Consider the following 22,392-nt stretch of genomic DNA (forward strand, 5'->3'; position numbering starts at 1 on the left):
TCTCCATAAAGGAGACTCAAAGCGACTTACATTAAAAGCCTTTCAGTACAATTTAATGAACTCTGTTTTCTCACGTGTTCTAGTCCAACATTCAAACCCCTGCACCACAATGGTTCGTGGGATGGATATAGCTATGTGAAAGTGCTGGCGCCATGTGCCCATCACTGTAAAAGAAATATATAACAAAACTACCAAATACAATTCTGTAGAGCAATCACCTGGAATTTTCGGAACACTCACCCACTTCAATTTCTAAGACAGAATATGTCAATTACCTATTAGAAAGAAAGTGCTGAAATTGTTTGTGCTATTCAGAAATGGAACAGATTGCCTCGGAAAACTACTTCCTTTTGTTAGAGTTTTTAAGCAGGGGCTGGATGGGCAATTATTTAGAAAGCCAAAGTTAGATTTCCTGCATCTGCAAAGAACAGGGCAACATGCCCTCTGTGGTTCCAATTATTATATGATATGGCCCGGAATTGAAATCATAACCTTCTGGCAGGGAAGAGACCTGATCAATCTGATGTTGTCCAACTTTTTCAATTGCAATAATGTTCCAATTTCTCTCTTTCCCTTGTGTTCCTTCTTATTTTCAGATTTCTTTAATTGATGGAAACCTAATTCAAAGTGTAAAAATTGCTTACATTCAGTTTAATTCAGCAGGAGAGAGAGGAGAAGATGAGCAAAATCTTTCCCTTTCCAGTAGACTCAGGTGAACTGTTGAATCCTTGCCTAATTTGTCTGTTGTTCTCTATTTATATTTTTTGCCATCTTGATCACATGGTGATGTTGCTTGGCTACATGTGTCATCTGTAAAAGGTTGAAGGGTATTGAAAATCATAACAACTGATTCCAGAATGTGTATTGCCACCAACCTCCTTGTCCTGCCTATATGATTAAAATTGCTAAGTGGAATGGAGAAAGTCCTCCATACATGCATGACCTTGCTCTTTCACTACTGAGCTAGGGTCCTTTCAACAGGCTCCAGAACAACCTCCTGATGACCCATGGCTTGGAGACAATACTTAGGGAGAAAATGGAATCCCTTGGTTGGATTATTTCAACAATCCCAGATCATCCCCCATCTGCTGCCTTCTAAAGTTTGCCTGGCAATGCTTTTAATTGAGCTTTCACATTTGAGGGACTTTATTTGAGGAGGGGAAAAAGAAAATAAGTATGTGGAGTGAGCAGGGGGGAATTTAGCTTCAGCCCTCCTTCCCTTGGCCTCCTGGCTCCAGCCTGCGAACAAAGCCCCCATTTACTGCCTGAATATCACACTTATGTTTAAGGTATTTCCACCAGAAAGACAGAGAAGAGGGGGGGAAATCCCAAACCTTTTTCCATGACCGAATTAGCTCACGTTTTTTATGACTAGCAAGCTGAGGCCTGTCTTGCAGACGGCAAGGCAGGAAAGTCTGAGCAAGCCTTGTCACACCTCCCCCCAACCTCGCACCCTGAGTCTTGGGAGCAGAGGGGAAATTTCAGCATAGGCATCTGGTTTACCAGACCCTCACTGTACCCCACCCCAGTTCAAACTAAGACAGATTGTATACAGGGAGACAGGCAAAAAAGCAACTCTGAAAGAGAATGAGGTGGGATGCTCAACAATCCAGGAATGACTTGAAAGAATGGGGCATGGAAAATACAGGACCAGAACGGGAAGGAGCACATCTAGCCCAAATAAGACCTTCAATTGTAGCTGAACCCTAGAGTCAGAGCCCATCTGTGGGCACATCTGCTCTGATATGTATGCTAGCATTCCCTGCAAGTGTTTCAGAAATCCTCAGGTCTGCCCCATTTTGGATTATGGTGCTTCTCGACCTGCTGTTTCTTCACTTCCTGTACCGTCGCGCCTGGGGCTATAACTCTTAGCGAAAGAGGCATGGAAAGAGCCATCTTTCCCCAGGGGATTGCTTCTTGCCCTCCTTTAGGGAAACTAGAACTCCCAAGGACCAAAACACTGTAGATAACTCAAAACTGGTTTTATTGTTCACAAAAGGTTATCCCTTTAAGGCAATAAGCTGGAAGTTTCAAAGGGGTAAAGGAAAATATACATTACAGTCTTTGGTTATCTTAGGTCCAAGGAGCTCTGCAGCTGAGAAGCTTTTCCAGGTCTCTCTTTCTCAATGGCTGTGAATGCCGGAGCAATCCTCAGCCTCAGTCCAAATGGCCTATGTTTGAAAACCCAGTCTTCCTTTGGTGCCAAAGAACTGATTTGAAGGCACTTGAGACTCCTCAACGTCGTCCAGGTTGGCCCTGAACATGAAGCATAAGTCTCAAGGGTAAGAACCTCAGAATTGGTGCTGAGAGGTAACTTAATCAAGGGCTTTTAGAGCCAAGTCTCTCTCTCACGTCCATCTGGTAGAAAGCTTGATGGTGGAATGAAAAAAAGGAAACACTGTCCTACTCCAGGAAGAAGTGGAGCCAAACAATTGAGCTGAGGAAGCAATATAACTGGTGCAAACAACATTGATTGACAGCTACAAATAACCTATCAATCCAACTACATTTACAGGGTAAAGGCAAAATCAGGCATGATACAATTCAAATCTTGCAACTTACAGTTCCACATATAGATGGCGCCACTCTCACCGTCACACTTCCCATGCCAAGAGATCTAGCATACCTGTCAATATTTCACAGATAGCTACCACGACATACGTGACCAAGCAATGCCAATGTGTGGACAACAATGAAGAAGGCAGTAGAGGTTACAACAGTTTGCCTTTGCTTGAATATTTTGACAATGACGAGATTTTGCTCCCTACTCACCCTGACTCCTTTGTTAACTATGTACAAAGTACTTTTGCAATTCAAACTCTGTGCCAAATGAAGTAAACTGACAAAAAAAGTGAAAGAAGGAGGAAGGATGAGAAACCGGGGCATTTTAAAAGCAGCCAAAAGAGGAGGAATAATTGGACAGTCACTGCCAAATTGGGACAATTGGAGTGTATGATTCAATGGTATTTAGAGCCACCCATCGTGCTTTCCAATACAAATATTGTCCAGCTATACCAGATCCCTTCTATATATGCTGCTATATACACAAGAGATGCAGACAGACAGTGATAAAGTTTTCAGTGTTGAAATCTGTTCAACAACCATGAAAGCACATGAAATCTGTGCGACCTGCTTCTGATTCACATATTTTCTGGAAAAGTTATGAAAAAGAGATGCTGTTCCTCATTAGAAAGTATCCCAAAGAAACCAGGGCATCCTTATTCTTCTTACTAGTAGTCAAGATTCTACAACTACAGTCTGAAAAGAAACTCCATAAGCCAAAGAAACTCCATAAGCAATAAAAAAAGAAAAGAAACAAAAAAAATAACACTTGTGGTTTGTGTTTTCCTGTGCTCATCCTGTCATCCAGAAGCAACTCCATGAAAAACAAGCTAGCAAAAATGGACACGCAGCCCCTATGTTCATGTCAGGGAAATCTTGTATCTGTGATATACCATGCCCCAAGTTAAATATATGCTCTTAGCTCTCATAATAATAATAATAATAATAATAATAATAATAATAATAATAATAATAATTTATTTATACCCCCCCACCATCTCCCCGTGGGGACTCGGGGCAGCTCACAATGTTACAAAAGTAACAGCGCAAATACATTAACAATATACACAGTTTAAAACACAAGAAGATGATAAAACAGAAGTTAAAACAAAGGTTTATACAACAGTAATAATATCAAACAACCACCAATGCAACTCATGGAAAAAGTGACACAAAAAGTGAGGGTCAAAATGAGCCAAATGAAATACATAATCAGGGTTTTTCCCCTTTAAATTTTTATTTAAAACAGCTGCTAGCAGAGGGGCAACATTTAGCTTCTGAACATAACATTGGAAGGTGTTTTAAAGCTCTTGTCCTTCTTGCTATTGTGTTCATAAAACCATTTACTCCATGTGGTATTTGCCTACTTAGAAAAAATATATATGGGTCCATACAAATCCTACATAACTTTCATATCCACAGTATCTTTTCTCATGTGTAAAAGAGTCTCCTGGCAGCAACAGTTCTACCTAAGAACTATCTGTAAGGCACCCCTCAGAAACACATATCAAATTCCCAACTTCTGTGAATGATACTGACGAAAGTTACTCATTTCATGCTGAACTATTCTTTTGCCCTTTAAGGATACCTATGCCAAGTAAAATGAAACTGGGCAGATGTCCTAGAAACACAAAAGTCCAGGGTAGTCCATCTTTGGAGAAAATAAATTATGAACTACAACTCTCAGCATCACATCTGACTGATGGCTTTGAGAGCTGTAGTCCCTTAAAAAACCTTCCTCAAAATCTTGCCAGCTCATCTTTCACAGCAGGCGTGGGCCCAGGCAGCCAAGCAAAGAGGCTGGTGTGGCAAGTTCCAGCCTCACATCGGGGTCAAACAAGGGATTTCACAGGGCGTGTAGGGCCAACAGGGATGTGTGTGGGTGAGCGCTATTCCCTCTCCCTTGGGCTTATGTCCAAGAGAAGGCACGGAAACAGGAGATGCCAGTCCAGTGGCTTTGGAAGCCAGGAGGGTGGTGTCTGACGCCTCAGGGGAAGCGAGGTTGTTTTGCCGATGATTCCCAAGTCAAGATTTGCATGGCACCGGTTCACAGGGTTGGCTAGCTCTCCAAGCCTCATGCCCGCACTTCCCAGAAATGTTCGTCTGGCAAAGGGAACTCCACATTATCCAGCCTGTCCCCAATGCCCCCTCTTTCCTCGCTCCATCTTGGAATGCTTTGCCCGTCCACTCCCCTAAACCACACCATCCGTGCTGCAGCCCTCTGTTTGGCTGGATTCAAACCAGAAATGTCAAAGCCAACACCCAGCTCCAAATCCTCAGTTTTTTTCAAACAACTGACAATGCAGCATTCACACTATCCTGTCAAGAGGTGTTGTGTTTACAGGCCCTGGGGTGTTGTGGAAAGAGGTGACTCTGGGCTGGGACACCACGGGGAAGTGAGAGTTGGCGTGGGAACCAGGCAGTCCTGCGTGGACGTGGGCGGCAAGAGGTGGGGCCGCAGCTGGATTGTAAAACAACCCTGCCTGCATTGAGCTAGGGCAGGAGGAATTAACCAAAATACTTAGGGGGGGGGGGAGGAACACTCTGCATGTTTTTGAGAGGCACACACGTATCACAGGGCAAGAGCTAACTTCACTGAAACTCTGTGTAGCCTTAATATTGTCCTATATACTCATGTATAAGTCTAGACATTTTAGTAAAAAAAAAAAAAGTAATCCAAAACTCTGGGTCGACTTATCCATGGGTCAATGTGCAGAATTTATTTTATTTATTGTGTCAGAAGCAAATTGAGAATACAGTTATAATGTATAGAAAAACCACAAAGTTAAAAACTTGACATTGGACTAAATTTCCTTTGACCAGAAGCTGGCCACTTAGAGTGTCTCTGGTGTCTCTGTAAGAAGGTCCTCCATTGTGCATATGGCAGGGCTCAGACAGAGTGTAATAAGTGTGTGGTTTGCTCTTCTCCACACTCGCATGTCATGGACTCCACTTTGTAGCCCATTTCTTAAGGTTATTTCCGCCAGAGCACAGTCTGCAGAATGACACTATACCTTAATGCTTCTTTAAAAAGAAAAAGAAAAAAAAGAGGAACCACCCCCTTCTCTGAATAGAGTGGGAAACTGCAAGAGCTTAGTCCATCTCTAAAAGGATACATGGCCCCCTTTGCTCTCTCTACTATGTGCCATCTCTGGCCTTTTGAAACATCCAAGTGGGAAAATAGCAGTAGTAGCAAAGGGGAGCTGGCCTCCTGAAGTAGCACTGGCACTTTCCCCTCTTTATGGAATGATACTTGACTTACCCACAGGTCATATAAAAATTCATAATGATGGCCCCAAAACCTGCCGCCAACTTGTACAAGAGTATATACAAAGTGATTTTCTTTATACACCCATGCCATCTTTTGATATGCAGTTATTCATAATGAGTTAAATGGGTATTTGGTCATGAACAAAGGTCATTTCAAATAGGAAAGCCAGATCTCAAGGCCTGGCCAAAAATCATCAGGCTTATTTATTTATTTATTTACAGTATTTATATTCCGCCCTTCTCATCCCGAAGGGGACTCAGGGCGGATCACATTACACATATAAGTCGAACATTCAGTGCCTTAACATGGCAGGCTGTGGCGCAGGCTGGAGAGCAGCTGCAATGAATCACTCTGACCAGGAGGTCATGAGTTCGAGGCCCGCTCGGAGCCTATGTTTGTCTTGTCTTTGTTCTATGTTAAAAGGCATTGAATGTTTGCCTATATGTGTAATGTGATCCGCCCTGAGTCTCCTTCGGGGTGAGAAGGGCAGAATATAAATGCTGTAAATAAATAAATAAACAAAGACAAGACAAACATGGGCTCCGAGCTGGCCTCGAACTCATGACCTCTTGGTCAGAGTGATTTGTTGCAGCTGGTTGCTCAACAGCCTCCGCCACAGCCCGCCACAGGTTTCAAGAGTTATCTCTAGGCAGGAGACAAATATTACCCAGTTTTGTTTTGTTTGTTTTTTTTTGGGGGGGGGGGGGGCTCTCCAGACAAGAAGAAAGGATTTTGTGCAAATCTTCAACTCAGCTAGCACAGCAGCAGATTACAACAAGCCACAAAGTTGTATTTGTTGCTGCAATAGGCTCTCCAAGAAAGATGTGTTTATTTAGTGAGTTTCCTCCTTTTTTTCCCAGTTGTTATAGCACCACAACACATCCTCCGCTCTGCTCTGCGTCTACCTTCTGGCTCAAAGCAGTAGGCTAGATTAAAGGTTCTTTATCCCAACTCCCTAAGGAGATGAGAAAGGTTACTCCCTTCATTTCACATCAAGATTTGTAGATTAATTCCCAAACAATATTTTTTTGGCATTGTTTGTGTGTCTGAATGACCAGCTATGAGCAACTGTAGTTCATATTTAGTGCACAATGCTTAACGGCATCACCAGGGGCCATCCCTAGATATCAGGTTTAGCCTAGAAATTAGAGTCTGGGAAGATATTGAACCAGCAGCCCTTGTTTTAAATAGTAAGGAAAATGCAGCAAATGATTACTATGGTTATACAGTGGGTCCATGGTATCGGCTGAGATTGGTTCCAGGGCCGCTTAAGGATATCCAAATTCATGGATATTCAAGTCCCATGATATGCAATGCCAAAAATTGAGGTTTGCTTTTTGGAGTTTCGGGGACTATTTTAAAATAGAACTCATGGGTACAAAACCTGTGAATATGCAAGGCCAACTATCGTGTTATCCCTGGTGCTAGCCCTTCACAAAATTACATTCGCAATCATACCTCTCATCACCTAATATGAAGATACAGGCCCCCTTACACAGACACTGGCCAGAGCTAGATATACCTTCAAGCCAAGTGCGGAAGCCACTTCACGCAACAAATCATGGATTCCAGGAAAGAACAGCAACCTCTGAGGATGCCTGCCATAGATGTGGACGAAACGTCAGGAGAGAATGTTTCTGGAATATGGCCATACAGTCGGGAAAATGCACAACAACCCAAATTATTTAATTTGTTAACTGACTGCCAGGTATGGTCCTTTTCTGCCTTGTGCCAAAATAACTAGACTGGGGTTAGGTATTACTATGACTTTAGAGGACAGAGGGCACTCCATCTCAGGGTGCATCTATACTGGATCTATATTAATGCAGTTTGCCACAAATTTAACTGTCAAGGCTGAATTATATGGAAGCCTGAAATTTATAGCTTGCACTTTTTTGCAGAGGCGAAAGACCTTTTAAAACTACATTCCCATGATTCCATAGCGTTGAGCCATGGCAGTTGAAATTATGTTGAACTGCATTAATTCTAGAATGTAGATACACCCAAAATAGCAAAATAGCTTAGACCAACAATGAGAACATTTTGAAAACAACATACTTCTAGCTGGCAGCTTATTCCAGATAATGTAGCATTTTTCTGTGCTCAACAGGTATTTGTCTTACAGATTTAAATGACTTTCAACCTTGTCAAAGACTTACCTGCCTCCCAGAAGGTAATTTATAGCAGCTTGTTTTAAAAGTGTCACCTGAACATTTATATATTCCTGTTCAAATTACCTCTATCAACTTTTTTTTTTAAATGGCAAGTCCTTCTAACAGAGCAACACTGCTTTGTGAGCTGAGGGAGAATGTTGATGGCAACACCATCAACTGAGTAGTTCTGCAGAGCCAGCTTCAGTTGGCAAACAAATTGCTTCTTTTCTCCTGAGCTTAGCTTAAGAGAGAGGAATATTACTTTTGGAATAGCACAATTTGGTCGTTTGCAAAGCTGCTCTGAAAAAATTTCAGCTGTCTTCTTAGTTCAAACACTAGGATTAGTGTCGCCCAATGCAGTAACTCATAGTGTCATCTCCATGGACCTCCTTCCATAATAGACCAGGTCAAAATATTGTAATTTTGTCTACACCTGCACTAGTCCCAAATCTAAACAAGACTGTTGCTTCATACTTCTGCCTGCTTCCCTGATAGTGTTGGATTTCAAGTCTCTTGTTTTACTTCTGATTTTTCAATTTCTTGCACTTTTCTCGGTGAAGGAAACCAGATCTACAGCTTGTTCTAACTTGTAGTGCACAACAGGTAACACAGTTTGATTCCCCCCGGCCCCAAGCCGTTACCCACAAGCACATTTTATTCCCAGTACAGCCAAGACTACTCAGCCAAACAGAATATCAATGGCTGCTTTTCCCTTCTATTTTCCACCCCAAAGCTGTGTCACATTAAAGTCCATTTAAAAAGATGAAGGCCGAAGGGTATCTAATCATATACAGTAGAGTCTCACTTATCCAACGTTCTGGATTATCCAACGCATTTTTGTAGTCAATGTTTTCAATATATCATGATATTTTGGTGCTAAATTCATAAATACAGTAATTACTACATAGCATTACTGCGTATTGAACTACTTTTTCTGCCAAATTTGTTGTGTAACATGATGTTTTGGTGCTTAATTTGTAAAATCATAACCTAATTTGTTTAAGTTTAATAGGCTTTCCTTAATGCCTCCTTATGATCCAACATATTCGCTTATCCAACATTCTGCCGGCCCGTTTATGTTGGAGAAGTGAGACTCTACTGTACCTTCTTCTTTTCCTGGAGGGCTATTTTACCCCACAGGTGCATGGCTCACATGGGTTGCCTTTGTGTTTCTGAAAGCAACACTCCTGCTTCCTCCAAATGCTTCCCGCTTGTTAGCCACGGGAAAGAACAAACCAAAGAATAGGTGTTCAATGCTGAGCCAATCATGCTTCAGGTCTGGTGTCTACCATCAACATTTCCATCTTCTTGGCCCAGTTTCCTCACTCACAGCCTAGTTAACCTCCATATTATGATTATGTGTGTTTGGAGAGGTCAGATTTAACAATGACTCCAGGAAAAAGTTGTGGGTACAGCACCACACTAATTAACAGGACAATAACCTCCCCATCTACGTCAAATCATCCCACAAATGAAGAACCCCAGAGCCTCATTTCCTCTAACACAGTGGTTCTCAACCTTCCTAATGCCACGACTCCTTAATACTGTTCCTCATGTTGTGGTGACCCCCAATCATAACATTTTCATTGCTACTTCATAACTGTAATTTTGCTACTGTTATAAATCGTAATGTAAATATCTGATATTCAGGATTCATTTTCATTCACTGGACCAAATTTGGCACAAATACCCAATATGCTAAATTTGAATTCTGGTGAGGTTGGGGGGAATGATTTTGTCATTTGGGAGTTGTAGTTGCGGGGATATATTGTTCACATACAATCAAAGAGCATTCTGAAATCCACCAACAATGGAACTGAACCAAACTTGGTACACAGAGCTCCCATGACCAACAGAAAATATTGGAAGGGTTTGGTGGTCATTGACCTTGGGTTTTGGAGTTGTAGTTCACCTACATCCAGAGAGCACTGTGTACTCAAACAATGATGGATCTGGACCAAACTTGGCACAAATACTCAATATGCCCAAATGTGAACACTGGTAGAGTTTGTGGAAAATAGACCTTGACATTTGGGAGTTGTAGTTGCTGGTATTTATAGTTCAACTACAATCAATGAGCTCCTTGAACCCCACCAGTAATAGAATTGGGCTAAACTTCCCACACAGAAGCCCCATGACCAACAGAAAATACTGGAGGGATTTGGGAGGAATTGACAGTGATTTAGGAAAGATGTAGTTCACCTACCTCCAGAGAGCACTGCAAATTAATATATGTTTTCTGAGGGTCTTTGGTGACACTTTCCCGACCCCCAGATTGAGAAACGCTGCTCTAATACAAAGACTGGGTTATACTCAGGACTACAGAGCTTGTTCATTTGTTCACCTTACTGATCTACTTTTATGCCACCTTTCAGTGTAAAGCCTTCCCTAGGAAGTTTGTTAAAGATAATATATTTCCTATACAGGTATGTAGCAAGAAGACTGGTCTGGCCCCAATTAAACTTCCATCGCCACACTTTATCACCTACTTTAAAAATGCCCCAGCCTCTTTCTCCTCCTCCCACTTTCCCCTTCATTCTTGCATATCTAAACTGCTGCAGACTGCATTCAAATTAGTAGTTTGGTAACAATTAATTTGGCAGCGGGGGAGAGGATAGGGAGAGGGATTATTTTCCTTCCAGACAGCTCATTTGGGGTTTTAATTTGTTGCAGGCTTTCACAAACTCAGTACATAACTCCCAGAGTTCCCCGGCTTCAAAAAGCAGTTTTGTGTGTTCTTCTTCATTAAGAACTTTTGTCCTCTTGTTGCCTAGCCTTTTGACCACATGCTAATGTTGCTCAGCCACAAATGTCCCAGTTTGCTTCTGTAAACTGTTGAAGAATGTGTGTTTATAAGTTGGTATAGTGGTCTTTAGGGGCCAATACAATTCAAAAATAAGACAACTCAATGTGTGCTTCCAGGTTAAGGGCTTTTAAAGTGGCCTCCCCTTTAAAGGATTCATACATACTTTATTTCATTTCTTTCTTAACCATTTTCTTTGTGGAATGAAAAATGATGGAAGAAACTGTGGAAAAACCCAGGAACATAAAAGACAGTATTCATATGTATAACACAAATACACACACACCATAAAAGTCTGCAAATAAGGCAAGATGATTGCAGAATAAAAGCTGTCTGGAAGGATCCCAGGTATAATTTCACAGTCATATGTCTGTGCATAATTTTATTCCTTAGCTGCCCTTACCATAACCTGTAGGTACTTTTGAAATATGTCTCAACTCATTATGTGTCAATATGTCTGAACTCATCAAAAGTTTGGGCTCAGCAATATCTCCCATGGGCTTTGACTTCTCCAACAGCCACCTCTTCAGGCTTTCCGTACAGTATGAACCTCCCCACCCCCCTATCAACAGGGGATAGAAAAAAAATAGTAAACCCTATTAGAATGAAAGACTTATGGCCCAAAATACTATAGAGTCATGCTGGAGAACTTAGAAAATGCCTAGCAAGGTGATATTTTGTCAGATATTGTCCCACAAATATGGGACTCCCAGAAGTCAACTTTTTTTATCGTGTCAGAAGTGACTTGAGAACATCCTGCAAGTCACTTCTGGTGTGAGAGAATTGGCCGTCTATAGAGACATTGCCCAGAGGAGGCCGGATGTGTTACTGGGAGACTTCTCTCATGTCCTCGCAAGCTAGAGTTGACAGATAGGAACTAATCCCATCTCGTGGATTCGAACCATCAACCTTCAGGTTAGCAGTTGACAAGGGTTTAACCCATTATACCATTGCAGCTCCTGGGTAGAAGTCCACTCAAACATATATATTTTGGGGCCAAATTACTGTAACCCTTTGGATATCTTGCTCATAGTTCTTCTACTACAACTCACTTCCAAAGTTCTTTAAATACTTCAAATGAAGGGATGTAGTGAAATGTTTATACAAGGAGAATGATACCTTCCCCAGCGTCCCACCAGTTGACACCTGCCACCTTTTTGGTTTGCAATCACAAGGAGAACAAGCCGGGCAGGTCAATCTAAATAGCTTTGTTGGATTGTTTCCTGGGAATAGGGCAGGTCTTGGATGAAGTTCCTTCCCACTCAAATCCCATAGCTTTTAAAGTCCCTAGACCAAGGTAAAAAACAATTAAAAAACAAAACAAAACAAAACACTTTAAAAAAACCATTCCCTAAGTCTTTCTAGTTAATCCCTCAACCAGTTATCTAATGTGACCACTCTAGGACCACATCTGTCGATATGGGAGGGAGACTGAATTTATAAGGCTGGGTAATTATGGATATAGTCAGACTGTTGTTGAAGGCTTTCATGGCTGGGATCACAGGGTTGTTGTATGTCTTTCGGGCTGTGTGGCCATGTTCCAGAAGTATTCTCTCCTGACATTTCGCCTACATCTATGGCAGGCATCCTCAGAGGTTGTGAGGTAATATAGTCAGATACTGTCAAGAAGGAGGGAAGGGAATTATGCTTTTTGGTCTCCATCTCCCAGAATCCCTCAGAGAGTATGGCTAGTGATTATGATGGTCAGGGAATTCTGGGAGCTATAGTCCCCCAAATAGTTTTTCCAAACTTTGGGTTTAGCTCACTATCTCGTTCAGCAGCAGTGGGAAGTAAGAGCTTGATAAAATTTATTTTGGCTAGCCACCAAATTTCTTTGGCTAGGCTCCCCCTCTACACATACACACACTTTTTGGCCAGTAGCATAACTGGTAAGAAGAAATCTGCCAAAAGAGCAGCAAAGAAAAAGAGGCCAATGAAAGGACAGTGATTTGTGGAGCTGTGTTGGTGCCAAAAAAACCCAAATTCGGCAAGCAAAATTATGCAAATTAAGTCCAATTTGTATGCATTGCTTACTTTGCATGGACTCCAAATACAAGCCCAGCAGAACGATGGGTAAATCATGGCAGAAGGACAAAGGGTTGTACAGGACAGTAATGCTCCTTTTTTAAAATCACTGATACGTCCTTTGTAAAAACTTCACAAAATGCTACTTGCACATTTCCATTTGTAGAACTTGAGGGCTAGAAACCTCCATTTTCAGCATACCTGGTTAGCCTTCCTATTCACTGAACATACACAAACCTGATTAAATGCTACCCAGTGAGTTACCCAAATAAAGTGATGTAGTTTGGATGAAAATACTTATTTTCCATGTAGCCAGCAATTGCCATAGTCTTAGATTAGTTATTTCTCTCAATGACTTAGTGCAAGTCAAGGACACCCGGCTTCTTAAGACTTTATCACAATAGATGGTTGTCTCATCACAACTGCATTCTTTAATCAAATGGAAACATACTATTATTGGAACAATCACTTTCCTATCTGGCATTTTTTGGATATAGATTTTCACAATCAGCCTTCTGTACAACCTCACTTCCTACCTATATTTGCCTTATTATTATTATTATTATTATTATTATTATTATTATTATTATTATTATTATTATTATTATTATTATTTTTATTATGACACAGCAAACAAGATAGATATGCTGGATTTCGTATCACAAAATCACAAGTTGAACACTTCCCAAGTGTCTAGGACTGTGTGATGTATTTTCAGATGATGCGTGCAGATCCCAGTAGGGTGGCCTTTTGCAGCTGGCAAATCGTGATTTTGTCAATGTCTATTGTTTCCAAAATTATTATTGTTGTTGTTGTTATTATTATTATTATTATTATTATTATTATTATTATTATTATTATTATTATTATTATGTTCTGCTGTTTCTGCATTCTCACAAGATCATCCTCTGCCTTGCAATATCGGGACTGCCATGAAGGATATTACCGCACAAGAAATAATGAGGGAAGAACACTAATTTCTCATCAATGGAAAATGTCAATTGAATCACAATTCCACAGCAATGTGACTACAAGAGAGACACAACATCATGCAGCAAGCTCCATCCATTTTTATCCTGCCATAGCTGTGCGTATGTGCTTTACATGATAAACGCTTTAGATTCAAAAAACAACATCCCTATATCTCTCTTTAGCTGCCACAATGGGAGCCTAGGCTGACTGACAACATACATTAAAAACAAATATGGCTAAAACTATATAATTCAATACACACATTTTAAAAAACCTCATTTTTTTCAACATGCTAAAAGTTCATGACTGTTTGAATTTTTAAAATATCTTCACCTGCCAATGCAAAGAAAGCGGAACAGAAGCAAAGTGAACCTTCTATATGACGGAGCTCCATAGTCTTGGGGCAGCCATCAAGAAGGTTCTCTCCTGCGTCTGCACCTGGTGAATCTGTAAGAGTGATAGGGATAAGAAAAACCCTAACTTGCATTCCACTGACCTCTGAAGATACCAGGAGACCTCACATCGCTTCCAAGGAGTTTAACTTGTGCAATAGAGACTCGTTTCTATTGTCCAGTGCCCTGGGCTTGAACATGAGACAATAACCACAGCTAAAGATGCATACTTTAGATGCACCTCAGTTCTAGCATCTTCACCTCCATTCATGCAACACAAAAACTGCAGCTGGTCATCGTGCCAGCTCTGCCAACAGCCTGAGTGAGATAAACCCCTCAGATGGTGTATGCTAGGATGGTGAGTGCAGAGAGCAGCCTCCCAACTTTTCCTCCAGATGTGGTCCTGTTGGCCAGCAATGCTTGGTGAATCACTCAAGCAGTCTTGATCGCTTTGAACTGCCGATTGCCTCAGGTGCGGTAGGACTCAATTGCCAGCCCAGTCATCCTTTTGTGTGTGAACAGAGGGAGAAGATACCATCTGGCCTTTCACCTATGCAACTGTCAACTTTGGAAGAATGGCAATTATTCCTAGAAAATGTGATTTCAAAAATATGTTCAAGAAAATGATGGAACAATAAATAATTGAGGTGGGGAAGATTCCCTGGACAATATATTGATGTTCTATCATGGACTGGGCAGGGGTTTGATACAGAGCTTGAGATAGTAACTTTTTTGCACTATAGATCCCAGAATTCCCTAATCAGCATGGCTGATGGCTATTGATTTTGTGGATTCTGAGAGCCGTAGTCCAAAAATGTAACTTTTCCAATCTCTGATTCTATGGCACAAAAGGTCTCACAGAAGCCCTATGTGATCCAAGGGCACATTTTGGAACGTTTCTTGGAAGTAGAATGTTATTGGTGAAAAATCTGAAAGAGAAAACATTAAATAGCAGGACTGTGTCTGCAATCACAGTAGACTCTCAGTTAACCAGTACCCATGAGGACTGGTAGATGCCAGATAACTGTACTTTATGGTTGCTTAAAAGTGACTATTAAAATAGGTCGAACTAAAACCATACCCCCATGTTATACCATACCATAAACTCTGCATTGACTTGATATTAATATTGAAATACAGTAACTAAAAGAAAAGAAAGACAAACTTAACTTCATGTAATACAGGTTTACTATTTTATATTAACTGATTTTACTGTACTATAAAAATTGATTTTCTTTTCATTTTGAAAAAATATTATTTTGGTCAATTTTTTGCTAGTTGCTTCAGAGTTTCAGTTGCTTGAGTTCCACTTAACTGAGAGTCTACTGTACTTGCAGCTCATTATATCAGTATTAATACACATCCGCTTGAAAGAAAATATGTTTGTTTGCAGGCAAAGAGGGGGAAGCGGAATATCCATGGCCATGTGGCTGGAAAAAAAAAGGATCAGAAATGTGGAACGTTTCCTAACATAAAGCGAATTTGCCAGGAGGAAATGTGTTGCCAGTTATGGCGATCTCACTACGATGCATGTGATATGCGTGGCGTTACAAGGGTCACTGCAGGGTCAATGTAGACTCAGGAAATGTGGTGCCAAACAGTCAGTCTTGCCAATGTGTTCCTGAGCATTACTTCTTTACCAAAACAAAATAGCAGGAGGGCCAAAATAACGTGAAAACAACAGAAATATATTCCAAAGCCACAGAAAAGGAGAGCAGTTCAGCATATTTCTGCATATTTCTTATTCCAAACTAAAAAAAAATATGCACATGTGAAATGAAACAACCGGGTCAAATAGGCATTGCATTGGGTCTTCTGGAGACTACTTGAAGGCATCTTTCAAAGTGCAACCAGGGATGACTTTTTCTTTCTCCAGCCTCCATTTTTTCTAATGCTTGCCATACTGATGACCAAACTTACAGATCTATACCTTTTTTGTTGGGGATAGCTGCTGTGGAAGACTAATAATAGAATTATGGAGCTGGAAGAGACTGCATGGGCCATTGTATCCAGTCCCCTGTTATGCAAGAAATTCACAATAAAGCACTCCTGACTGATCACCATCTAGTCTCTGTTTAAAAAGCATCTAAAGAAGGCACTTTCACCACAGTCCAAATCAGAGAGTCCCACTGTCTCTCACAGTAAGGAACTTCTTCCTAATCTCCAAGTGGAGTCTCCTTTCCTGTAAGTTGAACGCATGGCTCCTCAAGGACAAGTAACTTAGGGCAATGGGGTTCTGCTAGGAAGGTGCTTGGCACAGAAAATAGTGGCCACGTGTTGGTGGAAAAAAAGCACAGTTTATTTGCTAGTGTAGGCAACCCCCTCAATCTCAAAGGAATAAAAGTCAACCCCCATTTGAACAAATCTTGTGGGGGGGAAACTTGATATGGTTGCCTTGAGATTGCCAAAGCCTGGAAACAACTTGAAGACACTTAGAATAAACAAACCTGCAGCATGCTAAGTGTTATATGGAACAACAACAAAAAACATACTGTAGTTATTCAGAATTTACAATATATCCATGGACTTATACACACTGCGAAATCGTGGATTGCTCTCACAACAAATGATTCAGGTCTACAAACAGCAGCCACTAGAAGAAAAGAAATGGTGCCACTGATGCTTAAAACCAGGCTAGGCAATTCTGCTACTCCTGCAAACTCTGATGGGAGTTGAATGGCTGCACTTTGCTCCGTAATACATCCGCAACCATTTTACAGAAAAAGAGCTAACATGATGTAGTGGTTTTAAGAGCAAGTCACACTCTCTCGTACTCAGAGAAAGACACGGGCAAAATCCCACTCAAAGAATACTTGCCAAAACCGCATATTATTGCCATACCCTGTTTCCCCAAAAATAAGACATCCCCTGAAAATAAGACCTAGCAGAGGTTTTGCTGAATTGCTAAATATAAGGCCTCCCCTGAAAGTAAGACCTAGCAAAGATTTTGTTTAGAAGCATGCCCGTCGAACAAAACACCAGAACATGCAGGATCAGTAAATGTACGTACCATAGATTGTTGTACATGGAAATAATGGTAGTTCATTTTTTTGTTCAACAATAAATGTGAATTCTTCTTCATGGAAAAATAAGACTTCTCCTGAAAATAAGACCTAGCGCCTCTTTGGTAGCAAAAATTAATATAAGACACTGTCTTATTTTCAGGGAAACACGGTAATCTGGAAACAACTGGAAAGTCCAAAACAGCAGCAGCAGCAGCAGCAGCAACAACAACAACAACAACAACAACAACAACAACAACAGCAAAGCTGTTCTATAGGTATTGTTGTTGCTGTTGTTGCTCTATAGTGCTCTATAGGTATTTTGGCTACAAGCCTCATAAACCTCAGACTGCATACATAATGGTGAAGGCATACAAGAATTGTAATCCAAAACATCTGGAGGACACCAGTTTGACTACCCTAACTTAGAAAAACAGGGCAGTCAAAAGTAATAAGATTTGAAAAGGAAAGTAAATACTAAAAATAAGAAAGAACAAAGCAAGATCCTGATGGCGGATCCTTAAAATAGCAAAAACTAGTAATTACAGAATCATGGAGTAGGAAGAAACAGTCAGTCCTCCATATTCACATTCTACATCCATGGATTCCAGCATACACAGCTTGAATTTAAAAAAAATAAAAAAGTCAGACCTTGTTTTTTGCCATTTTATATAAGGGCACCATTTTATTACACTATTATATATAATGGGACCTGAGCATTCATGGATTTTGGTATCCACGAAGGCTCCCAGTGGATACCAAGAGTCCACCATATATACATACACAGAAACTCAGAAGTCAATAATGGAGCCCAGTGGGATCCTGAGTACCAAAAAAGCTGGAGTGCACAAAGTATGCCTCCCAGTTACTACTGGACTTCAATTCCCAACATTTTTCATTAGTTGCTACACTGTGCCAGTGCTGATGAGACTGAGAAGTTGGATGGCTATACATTTTCCTCTCATTCACCCACTCCCATTTTACATGCAAAGATGGGCTGTCATATCTATAGACCTGGGCAGAAATTATTGTGTGGTCAGTCACGCACCACATTAAATGGCCTTTCTCCAGTCAATATCCCTTACTAAATTAAGGCCGTTGTGAGTAACAAAACAAGCAGAGCTATCCTATATATAGTGCCCTTATTTAGGCGAGGTCACAAAAATAGGTTAAATGTCTATCACTATGAATGTGTATGGTTAATTTCCCCTGGCACTATATGTATGTGTATGGTGCCGTTACCAACAGTGGTCAGCTGTTACCAACAGTGCTTTGGATTTTGAAGAGGCATGAATGGAGGGCAAAAGGGAGAAATGTGCCGAAAGGAAGGCATGTCAAGCAAATCCTTGTTGTGACTATCTTCCATCTGGGAATCTATGTCCTCATTGTGAAAGACCATGTGGATCCAGAATAGGTCTCTACAATCATGGACACCCTACCTTGGAAGACAATCATACTCGGTCACAAGAAATTGCCTATGATGATAGTGATATGGTTGGTGGTCAGCATTGGGCTATAGACTAAACAGGCATATCAAGGGCTCAAAAATTTGGATTCAGTCTAATCTCACACTTAAGCCTATAAAAACGAATGACCCAACTATATTACTGTATGCTTGTGGGTGTATTGTGTTTACTAGATTCAGTTTCCATTCACCATAGGCCATTGGCCAACATGCTTTTTGCAAGCCTCAATTTAATTTCATCTTTTAACAGTTTGTTTTTGTTCAGATGTTCTTTCTAGTAAGTAACATTGAGGACTTGTTGAACTGTGTCAAAAATAGCAGCAATCAAGACGAAGAGGTTTCGAAAAAGTCTTATTGCTGGATCTTGGCTACATTCTGGAGAAGTGAGCCTGAATCCAGAAGCAGAAAGGCGCTTCTAGTTCCCACTCCAGATAAACATTTTTGCAACACAAGGCAAAAACACTCGGCCTCCCCCTTTGCTCCAAGCAAACAAGCTAGTGGGAAGAGAGGAAAAGGTAGTTTGATTTTATGACCAAAGAGAAACCAAGTTGGCACAGCCAGAGGAATCAATTTTCACCTACATGCAACATTCACAAAATACAATTTTGTCAGAGCAATTTGCAAAATCTAGACGTAGATTCATTATGCTGTTCTTCTCCTATGCCAAGTTCTCTTTATGCCTGTAAGCCATGCCTCCCCATTTTTGCAGCAGGGAGAATAATTTGACCATACCTCAAGGGACAACAGAAGATACTCAGGTACATAGCAAATCTTAAAAAATAGAGTTCAGGGAGCAATCCTCAATTTTTCCTTTAGGGGGTGCTCACTTAAAAGATCCAAACTGTACCCGGGTGCCATTTTCCAACTAAAATCCTAGCATCAGTTTGTTAGCATGTTAATCTACGCAAAGAACCCAATGGAGGCATAATAGAGAGATGTCTAGGCCTGTTTTCAATTGGCTTTTAATACAGGCCTCATGATTGTGCTATTTTTGGAATTCTATACACCACCATGTCCTTAAGCTGAGCTCCAGACATTTAGGCCTGAGAATGGGATCCACTGCTATGTTGGCATCTAGAGATGATCACCAAGGTAACAAGAGACATAGCCCATTCATCAGAACAGACACATGCAATTCAACCACAATCATCGGTCAAACCCATGCCAATAGGCAACCCAAGGTGTGTTCTTTGTGTGCACAACAAAATGCTCATTGCAGAAAGAAGAAAATGTAGATGGGACTGAGATAGGAAGATGGCTTTAAATGTATGTGTCTCTGTGTGTGAATTAGTATACAAACAAAGGTTTTATCAGAGAGAAAATAGAGTATAGGGTTGTTGTATGTCTTTCGGGCTGTGTGGCCATGTTCCAGAAGTATTCTCTCCTGACGTTTTGCCCACATCTATGGCAGGCATCCTCAGAGGTTGTGAAGTATGGATCCATACCTCACAACCTCTGAGGATGCCTGCCATAGATGTGAGCGAAACGTCAGGAGAGAATACTTCTGGAACATGGCCACACAGCCCGAAAGACATACAACAACCCTGTGATCCCGGCCATGAAAGCCTTCGACAACAAACAGAGTATATTTTTGGAGCATGTCAAAAGTAAATGAATGGATGGGAGAACTTGGGCAAGGATGCATCTATGGTAGAAAGGTTTCTTCACTCTCAAAGAATAATCCACCAGGTGTCTTTTCTTCATAGAATTATGATTATTGGCTATAGTTTTAATGGTGGCAGGTTTGCTTGTCTAGGGAGGTCCAAATCAAGATACACAACTCAATGCCATTCAACCTTGTGGCAAACTTTTGAGGCAGAGTACAAGGACAATTCACAGCCCCCCAAAAAACTTCAAAAGGAGTTGTAAAAGGTAAGATTTTGATCAGAACCGTGTTCCTAAAATGGGCCAGACGTCTGGAGAACAGGGCCGGAGCTCTGACGCCCCACCCAATCTACCGCCACCCACTACAACACTTTTCCTGCCAAGAGAGTTTTCCTTCCCTCAAAATCCTGCTGATGCCAAACACTCTCCCTCAGGGGTGGTATGGCAGCCACACCCCTTCCCCCACAACTGAACCTAACAACTTTATATGTAGAGACTCTGTGTCCTTTCAGTCATCCTTCTTCACAAACAACGTAGTCTTAAGAAGTAGGAAGATGTTCAAAAGTGAGGAGTTGGGCAAAAGGGCAACAATCCATTCCCTCTTCATGCAGAATATCAGTCCCATATAGCTGTTCACCCTCCTGTGCCCGCTTACTCTCAACAATCGTGCAACAGTTGGTCAATTAAAAGCAACCAGGCATCTCAGCACCTTTCTACTGCTACAAGTCCCTGAAGGAAGCAACAGTCACAGGACACCTCAGAATTAGGTGGAGATGCCATTCTAAGGGAAACAAGGGTTTATCAAAAAAAAAAGTTGAGACAAGAGAAGGGCCAGCAAGGACCTTTGGGCTGTTCTGGTCAACTCAGTGCTAGCGTACCTAGGGGACGCATCCCAGCCTCTACTATCCCCATCCCCTAAACACACAGGAACACTTTAGTTGTCCTTCCACATGCACACCTCTTTTGAAGTCACTAACCTTTGCCACTTTCTCACACATATCCATCACATGTCCCCTCAAGCATTCCCAATCACTGCCTTACACATGTGTGACTGATCTATCCCCAAATGTCTGCCCACTCATTGATGAATACACAGTTTCTCTTTTTCTTTCTCTCTCTCACTTGGCCCTCTTAAGACCCACCTGATCCCCACAGTGACACACAATAGTTTTTTTTTAAAAAAGAAAAACCTCAAAGGCCTCCGAAAGTGAGAAAAAAAGAAACAAGACAGATCAACGGATGTCCCCCGGAGCCGGCATAGTGGCAAGGAAAGGAAATCCAGATGTCAGGCCACAAATCTGACCTCCCACCTAATGCCGAGGCCCAGGGTCTTGCCACTCACCTGGCTGCCTTAGCAGGCTCTGAAGGCGGGAGATACAGGCAGACACCTGGAGGCCAGGGAACTTTCCACGTCCCCTCTTCTCCCTGCTGTTCTTGAGCGAGTGTGAGCCTCCTTCTCGCTGTGAATCTCTCACTCTCTCTCTTACTCTTGCTCTCTCTCTTTTTTTAAAACGTTCACTAAGAAATCATTATACTCGGCTATTCATAACCCCAGCAGATCATGTGACACAGCCCTGAAAATATACAGCACATTTTTTCAAAAACCACAGAATGACTTCAGGCGAAGACACGGAAAATATTTTCTCTCTCCTCCTCTTCTTGCTTTTGCTGCTGCCGCCGCTGCTGCTGCTGTTGCCTCTCCCCTCTGAGTCCGGCGTCTGTCAGATTGTCAAAAAGACTTGACATCAGGACAGGGCCCGCTCCAGTGTCACAGAGCTGAGTAGCTTCCTTCACTTTGAGAGGGAGGAAGGATGTGTCAAGAGCCCCGACCTACCTACAAGAGACACAAACAATGACACGTTTGGGGGTGTTTTTGCACGCTCATAAAATACAAACATGGGGATTTCTTTTTCTTGAATTTTTTAAAAAAAAGAGGAGGGAAAAAAAGAAAATCTGGAAAGAGAGACCAGTCCTAAATTTAACTCTTTCCCATCCCCTAGATACACTAAATCATTTTATCCCTTTGAAAACCTGGAAAGAAGCCATTTGAAGGGTGCTATCCAGCTGTGTTTGAAAGTTGCATCACTTTTCAAACTCCTTTGCAGGGAAACTTCTTTTAAGACAGTTTTTAAGAAAAGTTCC

At 41.4% G+C, this 22,392-nt stretch overlaps 1 protein-coding gene across 2 annotated transcripts in view; it reads right to left on the reverse strand.

Moving 5' to 3' along the window:
* rarg (retinoic acid receptor gamma) overlaps positions 1 to 22,084 on the reverse strand; it is a 157,635-nt gene extending 135,551 nt beyond the window's left edge. For both annotated transcript variants that reach the window (XM_008103590.3, XM_008103588.3), the window contains exon 1: positions 21,593 to 22,084. The gene's annotated coding sequence lies outside the window, so the exon portion shown is untranslated. The remainder of the gene's footprint in view (positions 1 to 21,592) is intronic.
* Positions 22,085 to 22,392: the final 308 nt, after the last annotated feature.

Source organism: Anolis carolinensis, chromosome 2 (genome assembly GCF_035594765.1).
Source record: "Anolis carolinensis isolate JA03-04 chromosome 2, rAnoCar3.1.pri, whole genome shotgun sequence".
In the NCBI taxonomy this organism is placed as follows: domain Eukaryota; kingdom Metazoa; phylum Chordata; class Lepidosauria; order Squamata; family Dactyloidae; genus Anolis; species Anolis carolinensis.